The sequence below is a fragment of the Dermacentor albipictus genome, chromosome 5 (assembly GCF_038994185.2).
Source record: "Dermacentor albipictus isolate Rhodes 1998 colony chromosome 5, USDA_Dalb.pri_finalv2, whole genome shotgun sequence".
Classification (NCBI taxonomy): domain Eukaryota; kingdom Metazoa; phylum Arthropoda; class Arachnida; order Ixodida; family Ixodidae; genus Dermacentor; species Dermacentor albipictus.
In genome coordinates, this window is record NC_091825.1 from 84,699,062 (window position 1) to 84,717,975 (window position 18,914).

Sequence of the window (18,914 nt, forward strand, 5' to 3'; positions counted from 1 at the left end):
AGAGCGTGTTTAGGTTCAAGGAAGAAAGTGTTGAAGAGGGCGAAAAGTCGCGATCGTAACGATGACATATAAATCGCACAGCTTTTTTCTGTATAGCTTCTAGTTTATTAATCTCTAACTGCTTGTGCGGGCTCCAAACTACAGATGCATAATCAAGAACAGGGCGGATTAGAGTTTTATGCAGTAGAAACTTTGTGTCTTTAGGGGATCGGGTTAGCGTTCGCCTGAAGTAACCTAATTTTTTTAGTGCTTTACTGCATATGTAATCACTGTGTTTGGACCATGACATGTTATGCGTAAAAATGGCGCCAAGATACTTATTCTCAGAAACCTTATCTACAGCACGGCCATTGAACGAGTAACTGAAAAGGGAGGGGGAAGGTGTGTTGCAGAAAGACATTAGAATGGTTTTATTGAAATTAATGTTCATTTGCCAAGTGTTACACCAATCCCAAAACCTAGAAGACGACTCTTGAAGGCGATGATGATCATTAGAAGATTTAATCACTTCATATAGAACGCAGTCATCAGCATAGAGACGGATGTTAGAAGAGCAGTGAAGTGGCAAATCGTTTATGTATAATAAAAAAAGAAGCGGCCCAAGGACGGAGCCTTGGGGCGCACCAACATCAACAGTAGCGGAGTCACTCGAACTGTAAGAGACGAAATGGGAGCGAAATGAGCGAAAGCTTAAAATCCAGTTAACTAAATGAGGATTATTTAGTACACCATTAAGTTTAGCAATAAGTTTAGAATGTAAAACGGTGTCAAATGCCTTCGAAAAATCTATAAAAATGGCATCACCCTGGTTGCCTACATCTAGGTGAAATGAAATGTCATGCGTGAACTCAACTAGCTGTGTTAATGTGCTAAAACCGCGTCTAAACCCATGTTGCATGTTAGACAGTAAATTATTTGATTCCAGAAAGAGGGTGATGTGCTTATGAATGATGTGTTCCAACATTTTGAATGACTGTGACGTCAGTGAAATTGGTCTGTAGTTCGACAAACACTGCTTATCTCCAGACTTATAAAGAGGGAGCACTTTGACTAGCTTCCATGAAGAAGGTACAGTAGAGGATGATAAGGACTTTCTGAATATGACTGACAGATATTTCGATGACCACAACGAATAACGAACAAGGAACGCGTTGTGTATCCCGTCCGGACCGGTGCATTTCCTAACATGCAGGTTTATTATAAGGTTGAGGATGCCTTCACAGTTTATCTCAACGTCACTGATTGCTTCAGAAGAAACTATATTGGTAAGTGCCGGGATAAAGTTGTTATCGGAAACAAACACGGATTGGAAATACTTGTTGAAAGCATCGGATCTCACCGCCTGGTCGTTGATGACGTCATTATCTATTCTGAAAGAAGTGGATGAAGCATCGCGAGGTAAAATAGAAGACCTAAATTTTCGTCGGTTAGTTCTTAACAAATTGTGCAGGCGAACACGAAAAAAAAAACATCCTTGGCATTTTGCAACTTAAGATTGAGTTCTTTCTTTGCCTTAACAAATCTATCCAACGCCATAGGATCAGTGCCTCTTCTGGAACGCCTTAACCTTCGAACGTGACGGGACAAATGCAAGATATCACGAGTCATCCATGGAATGTTAGAATTTCTTTTCTTAAGTTTAATGGGCACAAGACGTTCGATACATGATTTGACAAGACGCTCAAAGTAATTAGCGAGGCAGTTGACGTCCTGGTTGTCTGCAAGTGCACTAAACGTATCGAAATGATGAGATAAGACATCAGTAATGGAGTTGTCGTCCGCACGAGTGAAATAAGGGAAACTAGTAAACGTGTAGGGGGATTTAGAAATTTGACAGGAGAGTGACACTAAAACGCCTTTATGGTCTGAAATACCATCAATTACCTCGCAAGAAAAGTCACGTTCGGCTAGGTTAGCGCTTAAAAAAGAAACTAAGTCAAGGACGGAGTTTAATCTGGTTGCACTAATAACAACCTGGGTGAGACCAAAGGACAAGGAAATGTTTATAAGTTCTTTGCAAATAGATGTGTGCGAATATCATGACGAATATCACTGAATAACACGGGACCAGTGCTGTCTATCATATGAAGATTTATTCAGAAACTAAAGATGCTTGCTACGCAAATTGTGTGTTGTGATGTACAATATGCTGGCTTTAATACTATGCGTTAGCGCGTTCCGTTGTATATTTCCATTTAAACCTATTGTTCCATCTTGTGTGCTTTTTTATGCCTGCCTTGCTTTGCGCTGATTGCTTAGGTGAGATAGAGTAACGGTCATTAGTCATAATGTCACCCTCTTCTTTATAGGCATTTCATTTTGATAAAATCATTGTTGTCTTTCTTTTCTTTTTCGAGAATTGACATTGTTACTGTAGTTTTACGCATTGTCCTCGTGAAGTAGTTCTAAATTATTTCGGGTACTTGTCACATTTAGGATCAACCTTTCTCCTCAGAAGAGAAACGGCTGTGTGCAAGAATTCAAGTAGCTCTGATAGTGTTCCCCGTTTGGCCTGCCACTCACATTCCTAAGCTTTGTATATCAGTAGCGGCCGTCTAAAACAATGTATCGGTTGCAACACATCATATTCATTGTGTGTATTATTTTCGACAACAGAATGGAGCGATTGTGCGCTACGGTTCTCTTAGTCGACTGGGTCGTGTCGACCACCGGGCCACTCATCAGAAATCGCCAGTTCAAAGTTGAACACAATTGCTGCGACGTAAAACAAGTAAAAAACTGCGCGTATTGCTTTGTAGAAAAAGCTCATTCCACTTCATAACGGAAGTCAATAAATGCGCGAAGTGCTGCGTTAACGTTAACTAGTGGAGGTGGCGCTGAAGCTGGTATCTTGATCCAGAAGAGGGTAGCTTCTATTTCAACACATCTGTATCGCAAAATATCAGACATCTTACACCAGTAAAATGCAGGTAAAATGCCGGCATAGTGGTGGGCTCTGTGCGCACGTTCTGTATATACATAATACGCGATACTGCGTTGGAACCACACCCTGTGACGAAGTTTTACTTGCAGTTTTTTTTTCACTACGTGGCGAAGCAACAATTCCAGCAACAGCGAAAATTCTACTTTCTATATTACTAATGTCAACAAGTTTAATATTATGAAACAATTGAATTATAAATCACTTACGCATTCAGTTATTTGTAAGTTGAAAGTGCTCAGCTCAGCTTTTCACGCTTCATGGCATTTTCAACCGCTCACCCCCTCCCCCTTTCCTGTGGTGGCGCTAACTCAGCTTCCAATCCTTGGACTTTACATGTGCCAGTAAATTCCGACGCGTTGCGATCTTTTCCTTTGCTTCCCCCTAATGAAACAGGCTAGTCACCTCGTTTCATGGCATGCTGTCCTGTTCTTACAACATTCGATCCCTCCGTTGTCATCTCAGACAAATGTTCGCACAAGCGTATCATTCGGACTGAGTGCCCTTCATTATTATATTCCATACCATCCAATCAAATAAACAGTGCCTGTGCTATATAGTTCCGAAACCTTTTTATTGTGCAGAGAGCTTTCTATGATAGAACACCCCTGTTTAAGTCAGGCCATCACTTGAAACTATTCTCACCCGTTGACAGTTTAGTTCGTTTCGCCGAGAAGGATCATTTGTTATACTTAACTTAAACGTGATAACAATGAACTAAAAATTTATCATTTCCTGCTCAAGGGACGAGGATTGCAAACATGTTTATCAGATTATATATGCAGTATTCTACGTGAAGACAGAGGCGAAATAAAGATTAAAGACACGAGGGTTAACGAGAACGCGAAATCCGGTCTGCTGCACTCCAGTGCGGAAAGAGGGAGGGAAGACCGAAAGTAGGAAGAAAGTTCATTCTGCTCGAAAGAAACTACACGGCGGCAAGCGGAACACTCTTGTGCCTGTCTCTTCTTCTCGTAACCTTTCTATCCTTCTCTGCTACGCAGGAATCCTGGTGCCCGCTGTAACGAGAGGCTAAATACCTACGCGCCAACTTTGCATCGGCCTCGTCTTCATGATCAACGCTCACCTCCATCATCCTTTCAGGTGAGAGCTGCCTAGTAACGTTAACTTCGCCGCTCGTGCTCTCTGCTTGCTATACGCCCAATTCGTATATGCTCAGGAAGTTACATGACTAGTAACAATGACGCCTTGAATTTAAGATTCTAACGTTTATCACACTTTCCAGCGGGCTACTTTGATGTATTCGGGAAATGTCTGACTCCAAGAACTTGGGGAAGCTCTCTTCTGTTTGTCCTTTTGTGTGTGTGTGCGTGTGTGTGTGTGTGTGTGTGTGTGTGTTTGTTCGTGCCATTGCGTGCGATGTCAAGATGTTTACTAGATTCCTGGTGGAGCACACTAGAATTTCATTTCGCTCATGTGATGTTTTATGCATGCCTCACTGTATTTGATTTCTGTGTATTGTTTTTGTACTCCATCATATTAATTTTTGTCTGCACGTTTTGAAATATTAGAACACTTCGCAGTATCTATCGGCAGCTGCGATGAAATACCGCGTTGCTGGTTTATGACTGCATAGCTTGTGTTTAACAATTACAGCGTTGTCTGCTCTTCACAGCGCTATTTATGAATGAGACAGTTCTTCTTGCCACATTACGAATGCCGCGGACGCATCCATAGAACAAAATTTGCAACACGTCCACGAGGCGGCCATCTTTTACCCGGGAGCTGCGGGAATTATTTTCAAGAACAAAAGAGGGGGTTAGAGGGGGCGGGGGGCATGATAACGCTCAGCATGTTCTTATTGCAGGCTGGCTTTCAGTGTTCGCTCGCTATGGCGTTGTCCTCAGCTGGCAACGGAGGTCTAGGTTAACTGCGGTCGTTTTAAACGGGTATGCGATAGTACAAGGTTACATAATATAATTCATGCAGATTTTCCTTCGTAAGTGCGTTTTGACATTGTCCGGCCGCATTCACTAATGATATGTCAATCACTGCGATCGGCCAGAACCGGCTCTAACGCAGGTCTAGTGTAGGAGGAGGAGGAATAAACTTTTATTTTGGAAACAGTATTCCGGGGTAAGCCCTGGTTCAACTCTCGGTAGGAGGTCTCCTCATTCCAGGAACCCTCTGGCCTTCGCTGCTTCCTTGGCCCTGGCAACGAGACGTCGTTGTTGTTCCAGGTCCTCGGAGACTAGATTGGCCTCCCACGTTTCCATGAGGTCTTCGCTTTGTCTGGCGTTGCAACAGTCTCTCGGTGAAGGCAATGCATCTTTGTCTAGATGCCATGGACATTCGATGATCAGGTGCGCTAAGGTGTCCGGTACGCCGCACATTGGGCAGTGGTATCCTTGTAGCGTCGGGTACAGTCTATGCATGATGATTCCGTGGATATAAGTATTACTTTGCAGTCTTCTGAGTGCAGTGCTTTCTTCTTTGTTGAGCTTTGGGTGAGGTGGTGGGTACACCCTGCGTTCCAGCCTGTGATGTTGAAGGATCCCTGAGTACGTGATGGGTACGGTCTCTGCCACCGCTGGCGCAGACCGGGCGTCTCGAGAGTAGGAAGGGTTGGCCCGGCAGGTGTGGCCTCGGGCCGTGGCGTGTGCCGCTTCGTTCCCCTCCAGCCCCTCGTGCCCAGGAACCCATGTCACGCAGATGTAGGGGATCGGAGTACTGCGGTGCTTCAGTAGCTTCAGTGCTTGTGTTGACACGCGACCTTTAGCGTAGTTTCTGACGGCTGCTTGAGAATCGGAGAAGATGACAGCTGCGTCCATGCACGTGGTAGTCGCTAGGGCGATCGCTGTCTCTTCTGCAGTCTCGGGGTTTTGTGCACGGACTGTGGCAGACGCTAGCTCTCTGCCCTGAGAATCTACGACGCTCAGGGCGTAAGCGTTTCTTTGCGGGTATTTGGCTGCGTCGGTGTATCTGGCGTCCGGATCTTGCCTGTGTCTTCGCCGTAGAGCAAGAACGTTTTTTTTTTTCATTTTTATTTTGGATGTGGATGCTGCTCTTTCTACCTAGCGAACCAACGGATCGAGCGCTATGCGTAGAAAGGCATAGATGCAAATTATGCGTGAATTAAGGCTGCTCGTTACGTCCTTGCTTGCAGGCGCCAAGGTTTCCCAGTGGCCGCACTGACCCGGTATCTAAACCAGGCATCAGAGTTCCGCTGGCATGTTCGCGTACCTAGGACCGAAATATTTTACGAGCGGCGGTTCCGTCATCGTAACTGTTGCAATACGTCGTTTCCGAATTTACGACGCACATTCGTATCAAGCCCACACAATGCACGTATTTATCCTCGCTTTGCGAACCTGGCGGTGGAGCAGGTTGTATATTGATTGAGTTAAGGAGTTTGCGAAAGTAGAAGCATTTTATCGCAAGCTTTCTCCAGATTTGATTGTATAATGAATATAAAGGAATGACATGAAGAAATGAGCGCGCAATAACATCTGCACGTAAACATACACACAATAACGTGCGCTAAGCGTCAGCGCGCTGTTGTCTAATGTGATGGGCGCGACGAAACATTTGGTATACGATGTGCACATAAGTGTTCTAGCTAACGAAAACAGTAAGGCGGCGAGATACTTGCGCAATTACTGTCCTCCTCCGTTCCATGCACCCTTTCGTAGCACACATGGCTGCCGGCACTTCGATTCGTGCGTGCTGTCGCGCGGGAGCTTTGCGCCACCTGAAGGCCGTATAGGGGCAGGCATCGCTCGGGGAGGAAGGCTTTCTTCTCGTCTCGCCGCCTTCTAACCCTGGACGACCGTGGGAGAGAAGGCTACGGCGGTGGTGCGAAGATCGAGGGTGGCCAGAACTAGGCTGTAGAACAGCCCAGCTCTAGCCATCCTAAGTGTAGCCTTGCCCTTTCGTGGAGGCGCTCGCGTCGCTGCAGACAACACGTATATGAAGAACGTGTAAGGCCACCTGCATGCATACCTATGTGTAAGGCACCTTAGAGCAAAATATGTGTAAGCCACTTATGCTTATGCGTAAGTCAATTATGTGTAAAGCCACCAACCTGTCGCCGCTGACGTGGTGTTTAACGGTTGTGTTGTCTACAGAATTCCCCAATGAAACGACAAAAGCTACTTAATTGACCTCAATGCAACACGTGTATTTCATCAAGCTCAAAATTCCTTTATATTGAAGTGAATGCTTTTCCAAAAGCGTTCGGATATCTGCTTGCATTGACAATGATCGTTGGTGGTTTCTGCACAATCTTTTGTTAAATCTTTAGGACGAGGAGAATTCTTTCAATAATTCGTTATGAGAGCGTTGTTCCACGTTTTCAGGTGAATTTATGGCAGAAGCGGAAGCTTCTTGAATAACAAATTGGAATGTCCCTGTAACCGCTTATAAAACCTAGAGCTAAGTTTTTTTTTAGTTATTTACACTAAAGCACCTGTTGCAATTGCGAATTTGAAGCCGAATACTAGCGAAGTTATGTCTGCTTAACAGAGTTTCATAACTGTAGCCCACTTCCGAGATATCAGGATTTGCATTCTTCAACAACAACGATAATGGCGAGGTTAGGTTGAGTTAGGTTGTATATCCGAGTGTGCTAAGAAATGCCTTGATGTTCCAGCTAGCAGCTACAGAAAATCATGCGTTAGCGCAAGTCTGCATTTTAACGACGTTCGAAGCTTACACGTATTTTTTTTTTCAATTCGCGAATGCGTTTGTGTACGCTGGCGCCTTTCTTACGAAGCGCACCTTTCTTCCAAATTGAGTTAGTTGCGAGTGACGTTCTTTCATTTGCGACGTCGCTTGTTTTAAATTATCGCTTCTTTTACTCCGCTAGGCGTGCGTCAAGCAGCTTGGAAATGTCGTCACTGTAACGCCAATCCATTTGCTAGCACATTTTCCGGGACGGATATATTGCAAAAAAAGGTGCTAGAATTAGGATACCGGCTTAGCAGAATTGACTCTGTATTGGAACATGTGCGCTGGAGTTCAGAACAAAACAAATTACTTATAGCTATGCATAATAGTCTACCATGAAGCGTTCGAAAATAACGTGACGGGAAAGCTTGCCATAAATATCGCACTCCGCAACAGATAATCGCTTGCAGACGTGCTTCCGGCGATGCTGTTACCGTGCCTCAGGGCTTAAAAAGCTCAGCTATCTATACCTGTTCTTGCGGCCCGTCCACAGAAATGGAGTTGGACGTTATCCGGAACCGAGAAATAACGCGCTGCGTACTAACAGAGTGTATGATATATATGTTGCGAAGCGGCGGAACCAACTATCCGCCCGCGCAGAAGTTTGGGAACGTGGAAGGGCGCTTTTGTGAGGCTGCACACCCGACCGCTTTGTAAAACGAGTAGCTTTCGTCGACCTTTTCAGCCGTTTTCGTCGTAGGTATGGCGGTGCACCGTCGCTACAATGGTCGCGATGCAAATAGAACGTGCTTTCGCGTAACCGATTAATAGCCCAGTTCACTGTAACCGAGTCGCGGGGCGTGTTCGTTGGCAAACTCCAGTGTGTATATGTATTGCCCGTGAGCATGTGGGCGTCTGAAAGTTTGGACGTTGTGGAGGACCGGGTGGGCGGCATAACGAGTGTATAGAGCATGGAAGCAGCATGAATTGTCCGTCGCTTAGCTTGGCACAAGATGAACGAGACGCATTAACAACCACTGCGGGGGCACGGTAATTTCGAGCGGCGTACGTATACGATGCTTTGTAAAGATATATATAAGCTTCCATTCATCTTTTGTTATCATCCATCACGTTGATTGGCTAATCCAGGCATCAACGGTGGCGTGGCAGCGTCGGAGTGCCTGACAAAGAGAATGGAAATTCGGACAAACAAATTACTACCCCTGGGACCACTTGCATGTTTGCAAGTTCACTCGGGATGCTATTACACAGGCACATATCATTATATTCTCGAGCTGGCCACCTTGTCAGTTCTCATTGGCTCGCATATATGACCTCTTGTCATATATGCGAGCCAATATATATGTCATATATATGTCTATGGCCTCTTTGTTTGGACTAAAACACCGGCGTGGCTAAATTTGCCCGCGTGCGCAATAACACTCCCTGGTTTGTGGTTAAGGTGGCGCTCTTTATGGTCCTCTTCCTCTACACTTGTGTCATCCTGCGGCTACCACTATGGGTGATGTAAGCAGACACCCGCTGATATTTTTGTCTTCAAATATCGGTATCACAGTGATTATTACATGCACGTTAATAGTTCTGAAGATAATTACCAAAGTAGCGCTGCAAATTAGAATCTTACTTTTCTTTTTTCGTTTTATTGGCAGTCACAATTTTCAGGTTGTCAATCGGCAACTCCATTACTGGTTGTATTGCGTCTTTGGTGGTCGTATCATCCTATCCGGCGGCCAACATCTATACAGCTTACAAAGTAGTACAGAAACACTTTGACGCTCGCGGAACAGAAAGAAACGAAAGTAGGCTGCCGCTAGAAACTACGCTGAGGCAGCAGATGAAATGGCGCCGAGAGCTCAGCATTGGAATGTAGAATTACTCTGTATTCAGTATCAGCCAAAAAAAGAAAAAAAATATCGAGAAAAGAATACTACCGTTCAACTTTGCTGTTACCATACGAAACTGCGGATTTATTGAAGTGTAAGCCTACAACAGTTCGCCGTTTCTACCCATGGTTTGAATAATTCGTTACATTCCAGAGGTTCTGTAGCTTGGTAATACTTTAGTTGGTCCCGCTTCAGGCAGCGACAGAAACGGTTCATTGTCTTCCGACGTGTTGAACACAATCGATGAAGTTCAAGCGGTTGCCTTAATTAAGCGAAGCGATTCATTCGAAACCACTCTCTTATTGCTGTCGAATAAAAGTCGAAAGTTTCGATTTGAGCTCGACTGGCCGATGACAAATAAGGAAATACGTCAGCTTGATATTTTGTCGTGAACATTCTTTGAAAATGTGGACTTGCAGAGAGTGGCCCGACTTTGTGATGGTGTCTTTCCGTGTAGATATAAGAATGAGTAGAAGATGCAGTACCTCGCGATGCGTGTGGTCGGCATTATGTGGGACATCGACGTCGGCCGTTGGTTGCACTGCCACGGCACTTCGTATTAAGTCACAAGTGACAGCGGGTGCTTCTTCCTTTGTTAGCTGTATTGGAGGATATGTTGGCGTCTGGAGGCGGCACCACCTGTCCTTTTTCTCTGAGTGGTTAAGTGGCAGGAGAACAATTTGAAACGGCAGAAACAAACATTGAAATAAAAATGAATAACATGATTCACAGGTGTATGCCAGTCTTACCACTGATACACCAGACTCAGAGAAGCTGCACAAATGAGTTCTCACACATTGCGGAACTACTAAGGTCGTTCGTAACCTAACAACTGAATACTAGCTCTGCCCACAAAAACGCAGTGTACTTACCCTTCTCCTTTAAAATAGAGCCGAGCCGGCTCTACTCCGCTCAGAGCTCAATCACTTTCCTCCCCTTATGTAAATGATAGGCTAATTGTAAAATAATGGCTACTTGTTTGAGGCTGAAATGTTATCTTTGGCTTAGCAGTGATAACAGGATCACCCGTAAAATATTCCTTGACCGTCAGGTTTCGTCCTGAAACCACTGACACAAAGGCCGATCTTGACAGAGAAAACGGCTTCTTCTTATTAAAAAAAAAAGAACCGCAACTCACTGACGTCAGGTGAATAAGGTAACCTAATGAGTGGCGCAACTATGCAAATTGTGTTGTAGTTGAATAGTTATTAAGTTATAGGGACCCGTTGTCTGGATCACGGTCTTGACCGTTCGAGCATGGCTTTAGTGTCATATAAACCAATTTTTAGTTATGGTTTCCACGCAGACGGCGTCGCAGAACCACGGCGTCAGCTTTCGCCACCACAGCCCCACAAATTCCTCGCTGACCTCCAATTCGGAGCCGCTATAAGGTGTCGTGAGAAAGAAAAATTAGATTACTGCTTAAAGAAAAAAAACTTGGCGTACATGGTACTTGCTTATTCAAAGGAGATATATACAAGGTAATTTCTTTTCATCACTGAGCAGTATGTTTCATGCCGAATTCGGGGATCCGACACATGCTGCGTTGAAGTTACATTTGATATCGACCACGACGTCATACACTGGCCTTCAGCGCCGTAATGAAACCACTGCGCAATTCCACTTAAGAGGTTTGCAGTGAAATGCAGTGACATCGATTATAAAGTTTACGTACCCAAATAAGTGTTCCTTAATTGGTCACAATATTTGTGCGCTCCTGGGCACATATGCATATGAGCTTCTTCACGAGTGCTACATTCTAAGCACAGCATCCGTGACACAAGCGCCTCGGAAACAAGAATGCACCATGCTGGTTACACGTGTTCCGTCTGTTTTCTCGGCCACCGCCATCGCACCAGCCAATAGTCGGTGACAGCGCAGATGTTCTCATACTGCGGTATGACATGCCATTCTTCCCGTCCTAAAAAATACAGCGGTAGCTGAGATCGATGATTTTTTCTGTCCAGGAAGTTTCTTCGGGGCTTTCGACACTTCATTTTTTCAGTCAGTTCGCGTTTTAGCCTCTCCGTAGTGGTTCTATCTCCTCGTATCCTTTCCCTCACTTCGCCATCATCGACCGTCATAGCTTGCTTTGCTGATCTTGCTGTAAAAGACGAGCGGGCATATTGACGCCTTCCCGATAGGGCCCGTTGGCGACTCACGTGAGGGCATTAAGGCTATCTGTTTTCTCAGACAGAACCCAGCGGCGCCGGGAGAGCCTAAGTCTTCGTACTCTGAGGTATTCGATGTCGCTCGCGCATTCGATGTCAGAACAGCCGGTATTAGGCAAGACAGGTCGTCTACATTGGTGACATGAAGCCCAAGAAAGATGGTTTCGTCTGCCATCTCGGTCTTTCTTCGTTAGGAGAAGAAAGGTGTCATCTTTTGTTCTCATTAAGCATCCCGAATCACTCGATTCCTCGTTTTTATCTTCATCGCGTCCGCATACCAGTGATGTCGAGTGGTATTGAACCCCTTGAAGGGAGCCGGGCACACGGAAGCGCGGCCAAGATAGGGGAGAGTGAACGAGTGAAAGAACGTAATTGAGTTCCCGCTCAGCTGGATTTTGGGCGCCATCTTCCTGTGTTGTTCCTCTGTTATTCCTTACGAGCACGAGGAAACGAAGGTTATTCTCGCTCCCAGAAGCCCATTCCTTGGAAATGGCGTTGATTGCGAACGTAGAAGCAGAAGGAGGACGGTGTCGTCTACAGATATATTTAGATATTTTCTATTGGTACGGAGAACATGGTAAGAAACACGGTGGGAGTAGGACAATTGGAGCAGTGAGATGCAAACAAAAGAAAGTGTGTTGCCTGGACACAAGCAAGGAGACAACGTCCCCATAGAAGTCTGCCACAATTCATTGCTCGATGTAGAAACAACATTCTAAGCCGTGAATAAAGTTTTTTATTAGGTTTCCCGATCCATTTTTATGCGGTAAATACAGTCGCTCCTGCGTTATATGATTGTGTTTGCTACCACTTGCTGTCGGCGTTGCCTTGCGTCGCATTTCGGTGCGTACCATTCTTTCGCTTTGTTTCGAGGGAGTTACAATCTGATAAAAGTGCCGCCCACTCTGGGAGCATCTCCCTAGCGGTAGTAGGAACGCATCTGTGAACGGTTTTTATTGGTGCTTTTACACCTTGCTTAGGTCCTTTCGTTTATGTATAGCAAAAAGGAATTGTTACTGTGTTTGACCTTTCTTACCTTTTCCCATTTTTTTTCTCCTTGGCGTGGTTGCTGAAGCTAACATGTCGCAGAAAGTTGTCCTTCACCAAGATATCCCATTATTTTGAAGTTGCTTCAGTACCGAGATTATTAAACTACACATCTAAACGGTACTCCACGATATGGTGCTTGGTATAAGCTTAATTACAGTGACATAATTGCTTACATTAAATAGCAACACTTTAACTATACTGAAGAGAGGTATCATTGAAGCCTGAACACTTGCCGTGTCATATATATAACAGGCAAAGCTACGTAGGTTAGAGAGGCTTTTCAGACTGGCTTGCATTCACGTTCAAAAGATAGTGCCTTGCATATGAAATAATGATGTAAGCATTCGTCAGTTTGTTCGATGTAATATTAATTCTCATACTTGTTTATCTCGACAAACATGCGCTAATTTTCACGCGGAAAGCGTCGCAGATCTCAGCCTACTTTTTACCGTAGAGCGGAGTGACATGTTTCTGCGGGCAGCGCACTGTACATGCACGCGCCAGCAAAACGAATACTTAACGTCGCACTGTCTACACGTTGCATACCGAAGGCGCAACAGTGGGCAAATAATATGTTATTCGACCAAACCTTGTGTCCACACATTGTAATTGTAATGTACGAAGTTGTTATTCTTTGCAAAGCGTCACGAATAAAAAAAAACACGCACACAATGCGAAGCGCACAGAATGATACTTCTGAGACCGCGCTACATACGCAATTCAGAGCGTTACCTGGTAAGTGTGAAATGTAGCGTGTAGTTCAGCTCGAAGGTTCATGATGAGCTGTTGCAAACAGCGCTCTCCTGCTAATGCGATAGCGTTAAGGGCCCCGTGTCAAAGAAAATCCGGCGTCGGCGTCCGGCGACCAGCGTCGGACGTCTTTCAGACAAAAGGAATTTCGAAACAAATTCTAAACCACCTATACACAACCGCTCTTCTACCACCAAAGTAGCTCACACGTTCTCTTTATTTCTTTGCAATGTTATTCCTCGAAATTTTGAGAGTGGCAGACCAAGAACAAATGTAATGGGAAAAAAGAAACACCAACAACGCATACCTTTTATGTTATCCCTTCTCATACTGAAATAATGAAAGTACGGAACGATAACAGGAAGTCAACCCACACAAGAGGCCGTGCTTCTACCAGAAAGCTTGCCGTCACGCATGGCGTTCGTCGCCAGCGTTTCCCGGTAAAATTACGGTTACATAAGCTGCAGTAGCAGGCAAGCATGAATAGCGGTCAGGGGTCTTTGAATGCTATCGCGTTCCACTCTTAATATCGAAGCCTAAGGGTCCTCCAAATTTTCTTCGGTAAGATCAACTAGTTGCCGTGCTTTCCGTTACATGTAGGATCAGGATGAGTATAGACGATGTACTCATTTCGAAATTTAAATGTAGTTACGATTGAGTGCATATGTGCCTGTCCTTCGTTTTTCTACTTTTCTTTGATATATATGTGTTACCTCCCTGATTTCTATGCGTGAGCATCTTTTTCGCTAAGTTTGCAGCAATTGTAGAGAGACTGCAGTAAAATATAGAGCAGCTGCTTCGTAACGGTAAAATGAGCTCCTAGTATCAACATACGCCGTCGTTTTCAATATTTTGTTACATGCTAGCCTAAGTGACTGAAAGGCCTGAACTTGCCATTATAGGCGAAGTGCCCCTCCCTTCAAAATTACAGCTTTATTAATTGCATTTGTGACTGGGAAGTTTTAAAGTGCTGTCATCTCTCATCGCGAAAGCTTGCACATTTTGGAAGCGAGGCTGCAGCGTTATTGTTCGCTATACCTGCCAAGGAAAAGGGCATGCAACAATGTTTTGCAAAAGGGAGACATACAGTCGTTGACAAGAGTGCCGAGTTGCACACTTGCCAACAGAGTAGAGTTGGCCGACAAGCAGCCTGCGATGCTGTTTTGACGAAGCGAAGTCTACACCGCTCACTGCTTTAGTCATTTCCGATGCGCAATGTACAGTTTTTTGTTCGCGAGGGGCGGGGGGGGGGTCGAAGATATCAAGCTCGTTATCACATTTTAATTGGGGCCGTCGGGTGATTATTCGAGGTATTTGAGTCCGTTCATAGCCAACATAGGTGTGGGTCGCAACCATCGCTGCAACGTATTCGATCATTCTGCTTACTGCCAGCAATTACCCTGCAGCTGTGTGAGGTTTAACAAGCCTACCTGTAAAAGATTCTGGCTTACGCAGCTCAAGCTGTGAGAATGTACGGCTCAGTAGAAGTGCTTCTAACGCTGCCATCGAGGCACGTATGACATCGAAGCCTTGTTTGCAGATGGCGCGTGAACCCAGCTTCAGCTACCCCAATCATCTCATAATTCTGTGCTCCTATATTCTATGCAGCTATGTTCGTATACTCTGTCATACTCCTCCTTTGTAGCTTACGTCTATAAGCCATCATTTTTTTTTTATTTCCTTGGAATGGAGGCTATCGCCAGCAGGCAGGCGTTTGTTTGGGAGACGTAATGTTTACGTTTAATTTCGCAAGGGGACTCGAGTAAATGCCTACAGCAAATAATGACGTCACCAAGAACGTTCCTGGGAAGCGAGATTAAAAAGAAACATAAAATGAAAAGAAGCGCGTCTCTCGTTTGCGCTGCGGATTAGCGGAGCGCGTCAGCGGCGCCAACTACAACGGCTTAGGGCCGATTCGTTCGCCTGTCTAAACATCGTGAAGGTGATGGACTCATATATTTGCACACCAAACAGTGCAACTATTTCGGGACTTTGGCTCCACGCGTCGATTCCGGCGAATGAGAACTGCGCGCAAAAGTTCGAGAAGCCGCACAAGATTCGCAGAATTGCGCGTGCCGTCTCACCGAGATAGACGCGTACCACTTGGCGCAGTGACATCGCCCGCCTCGGGCACTTCGTATCTCCGAGCGCCAGTGCTGCGGCTGAAAGTACATGGTCCAGTGGCTGCATGAAATACGCGGCGTTAGGGCTGATGGATCATGCTTCTGTACAGCAGCTCCGATAGCTGGGAGCGAGAGCGTGGGAGGCCATGTTGCTTTCGACGGGCAAATTCGACCGCAACAGAAGGGCGGAAAGGTTAGCCGGGTTATGCCCGTCTTGCTGTCCAGCCCCGGGCGACAGTAGGAAGGGGCGTCAAGAGAGGGAGACGGAAGAGTATTAAGAAGTGATGGGTGCGCGCACAGCAGCGTTGGTGCCGCAATAAAAAGTTTTCGCACAGTCCTGCCGTTGTTAGTGATTGTGACACAGCTCTAGCAGGTTTGTGTGAGGATGAGGCAGGATGCTAAGGCCCCACTGAACGCACGTTTCCCTCTGTGTGTGTGTGCGTGTGTGTGTGTGTGTGAGAGAGAGAGAGAGAGAAATAGTTGTCAAATTAAGCATTGATTGCCGTCTGAATGGTTGATGTTGACTGTGATTGCATTGGATATTTTTTTTCTTTTTTATCTTCATATGACTGCTTTCACTTTAAGAGACTGTTTCTATGTAATAACTATCTTTTGCTGCCCACTCTGCAATCACTCCCACTCAAGTCAGCTGTATTGGCAAAAAAAAAAAAGCAGGGAGGTTCACCAAGGTCATTCTTATGTATATCTGAAGTAAGCAGTTCACTCGTAATGAGATGAATGCGTAGTCGAAATTGCCTCGCGACGTCCGTTGGCGATAACGCTGTAGGGATACGCTGTATTTCGTGGTCAGAACGTGCGGTTAAGTCGGCACTGCCGTAGCCGATTGTACCGCTGTGGCCCTGCACCACTGAAGCATACATAGTGCCTACAGATTTTGCAGAATTACAATGCAAACGCCGAGTGTGTCTCATCGCTCACATAAGTTCTGAAGGATGTAGCCAATGCAATTCATTGAGCCGGAGGTTGTGGTCCCATCGTTATGTTGGTATATAAAACTTCGAACCCAATATATACCGGTCACGCTTGCATGACCCCAGCACCGATGATGCTTTGTGCGGCTGCAGAGCCTCTGGCGTCAGAGTAGGATCCACGTGTACGCTGCAGAAACTGACCTGCTTCAGAGTTACCAACCAAAAGTCTGTCTTCTGCCAAGTTCCAGAAACAACACTTACGTGCGTGCAGCCAAGCGTTAGGAAATAAGCTTACATTTCGGACCTTGCTGTCATTTAGAGTGGCTTTATTACCATTAGGTCGATTTTCATTCAGGGCCCTCTAAAAATTTATCGAATATGTCAGATGAGATATTGGCGTTAAAGAGACAAACTAACTTACTCTGAGTGTGTAGCATTCATACTGCAATTGCATAGATATCACAATCAATGCGGCTCAATCACCTGCTCAGTTGAAACTGCGAGGAAGCATAAGTACATTCCATAGAATTAATAAATGCATACGACCCATTGAAATACAACATATCCCTATCCAAATCAGGCAGAAAATAAATCATACTAAATGCGAGGGCTACCTTGAAGTATTAACCATTTAAAATCTGCATGAAAATCTAAGCACTGCTTATTTACGCCTATGTACCCATGACGCTCATCGAGTAGTTGAAGCGTGTAATACGCCTGCTTGCGCGGCGAGAATTCATTTTTAGCAGGAGGAAAGTATACGTTACAGTAGAACAAGCCTATACGACAATTACATGCTGTTAAACTTTTGTGGAAATCAGAACTTTTTATGTGATGCAACATGAAGAGATCAGTTCAACTGCTAGTCGCTCTTGAAAACAGCAGCGACGGTTGAAATTGTAACTCGCCAAGTGCAGTACGCCTGGTCGACCAAGGAGCGGCGAAAACTAATCGCACTCAAATGCATGCCTGCCGTCTTCAGGGGACTTTGTTTTATTGCGATAGCAATTATGTGGACACTCCAGGCGCATTTCTTCTGTCGTCGTTGCCGTCGCCATGAGGTTCCGTGTGAGTGAGAGCGTGTGAGGGTCAGCTGCCGAACGCGGTTCAATCTCGCGTGCGCGAGCGAGGAATTCGGCCCAAAAGTGTGCCTTCTGTCGCGCGCGAGGCAAGGGGGTCAGGCGAGGGAAGAGGGGCGTTCTTCTTCGATGGCGGCTAGGGTGTCTCGATGGCCTCCTCGCCCGCCGCTTCGTACAAAGTGGAGCCAACCGCGGCGTCTACTACGGCGTTGGCCACGCGAATTGCGGACACCGTAGAAGGCGCTTTTGGCGGACGCCGTAGGGACGCGTTGCCGGAGCTCGTGTGTCTTCGAAGCGATGTGCGACGTGGCCAAAGCACGCGACCAAGCGGGCCTGATTTCCAAAGCGATCTGCGATGTTTGCAAAGTGCGCGTAGTGCAGGCAGCTTCGTATGCGCTGAGCTGTCGACGTTTCGTTTGCGTTGAAGCGAGAGATGCATGAAGATCAATTGGCTTGCTGCTGGGGCGATTCCTCACTCCAGAATTTTTACAATGAGCGGTGGAAGACGAAGTGCTTCTCTTGCAGAACACATCTCGCCCATCTCTGTGTTTTTCTGGACTTCTTACTGCACCTGTGGGGTCTACCGCCCCCTCCATCGCGGTGATGGATGTACAACACCCCGAGGATTTTTTTTTTTTTTTACAATGAGCGGTGGAAGACGAAGTGCTTCTCTTGCGGAACACATCTCGCCCGTCTCTGTGTTTTTCTGGACTTCTTACTGCACCTGTGGGGTCTACCGCCCCCTCCATCGCGGTGATGGATGCACAACACCCCGAGGATCCTCCCGGTTCCCGTTCACCCGCGGACATCGGTTCGAGGAAGCGAGGAAGTACGTCGAGTGGTAGCGAGGACACAGAGCTGTACTGCGCATCAGGTGACGAGTCCTCGGAAGACAGCTTTCGACTTGTCCAGTACCGCAAGGCCAAACGAAGAATTATCAACTCATCTTCGGCGTCCAGCTCGAACACTGTGAAAACAGCTCCTCAGCGATGGCCTCACTCCATCCTGTTTGTGCCACAGAATGCTACCGACAACCTGCGCGTCCTCAACAGGCAAGCACTCTCCGTGTATCTAGAAAACACCGTGCCAAATGAGATCAAGGATGTTAGGATAAATACTAGACGAAACATCCTGGCAATCGATGTGATGAACCCGAGTGCACTGACCATACTACAACATGTAACGCAGCTGGGAAACATCAAGGTCCGATCCATCGTGCCAACGAATGGTGCCACAATAACTGGAGTCATCTATGACATTGACAATGAAATATCTAATGCAGACCTCCCAATTCTCATAAAACCAGCAAGCGAACACAACGTGATTGTGCATGTT

At 45.9% G+C, this 18,914-nt stretch overlaps 1 protein-coding gene across 7 annotated transcripts in view; it reads left to right on the plus strand.

Moving 5' to 3' along the window:
* Positions 1–18,914, plus strand: part of LOC135905792 (neuropeptide CCHamide-1 receptor-like) — a 361,484-nt gene that overhangs the window by 293,735 nt on the left and 48,835 nt on the right. For 6 of the 7 annotated variants that reach the window (XM_065436839.2, XM_065436840.2, XM_065436838.2 and 3 more), the window contains one exon: positions 3,946–4,045. The exons of the other annotated variant lie outside the window; for it this stretch is intronic. The gene's annotated coding sequence lies outside the window, so the exon portion shown is untranslated. The remainder of the gene's footprint in view (positions 1–3,945; positions 4,046–18,914) is intronic. 7 annotated transcript variants of the gene reach the window in all.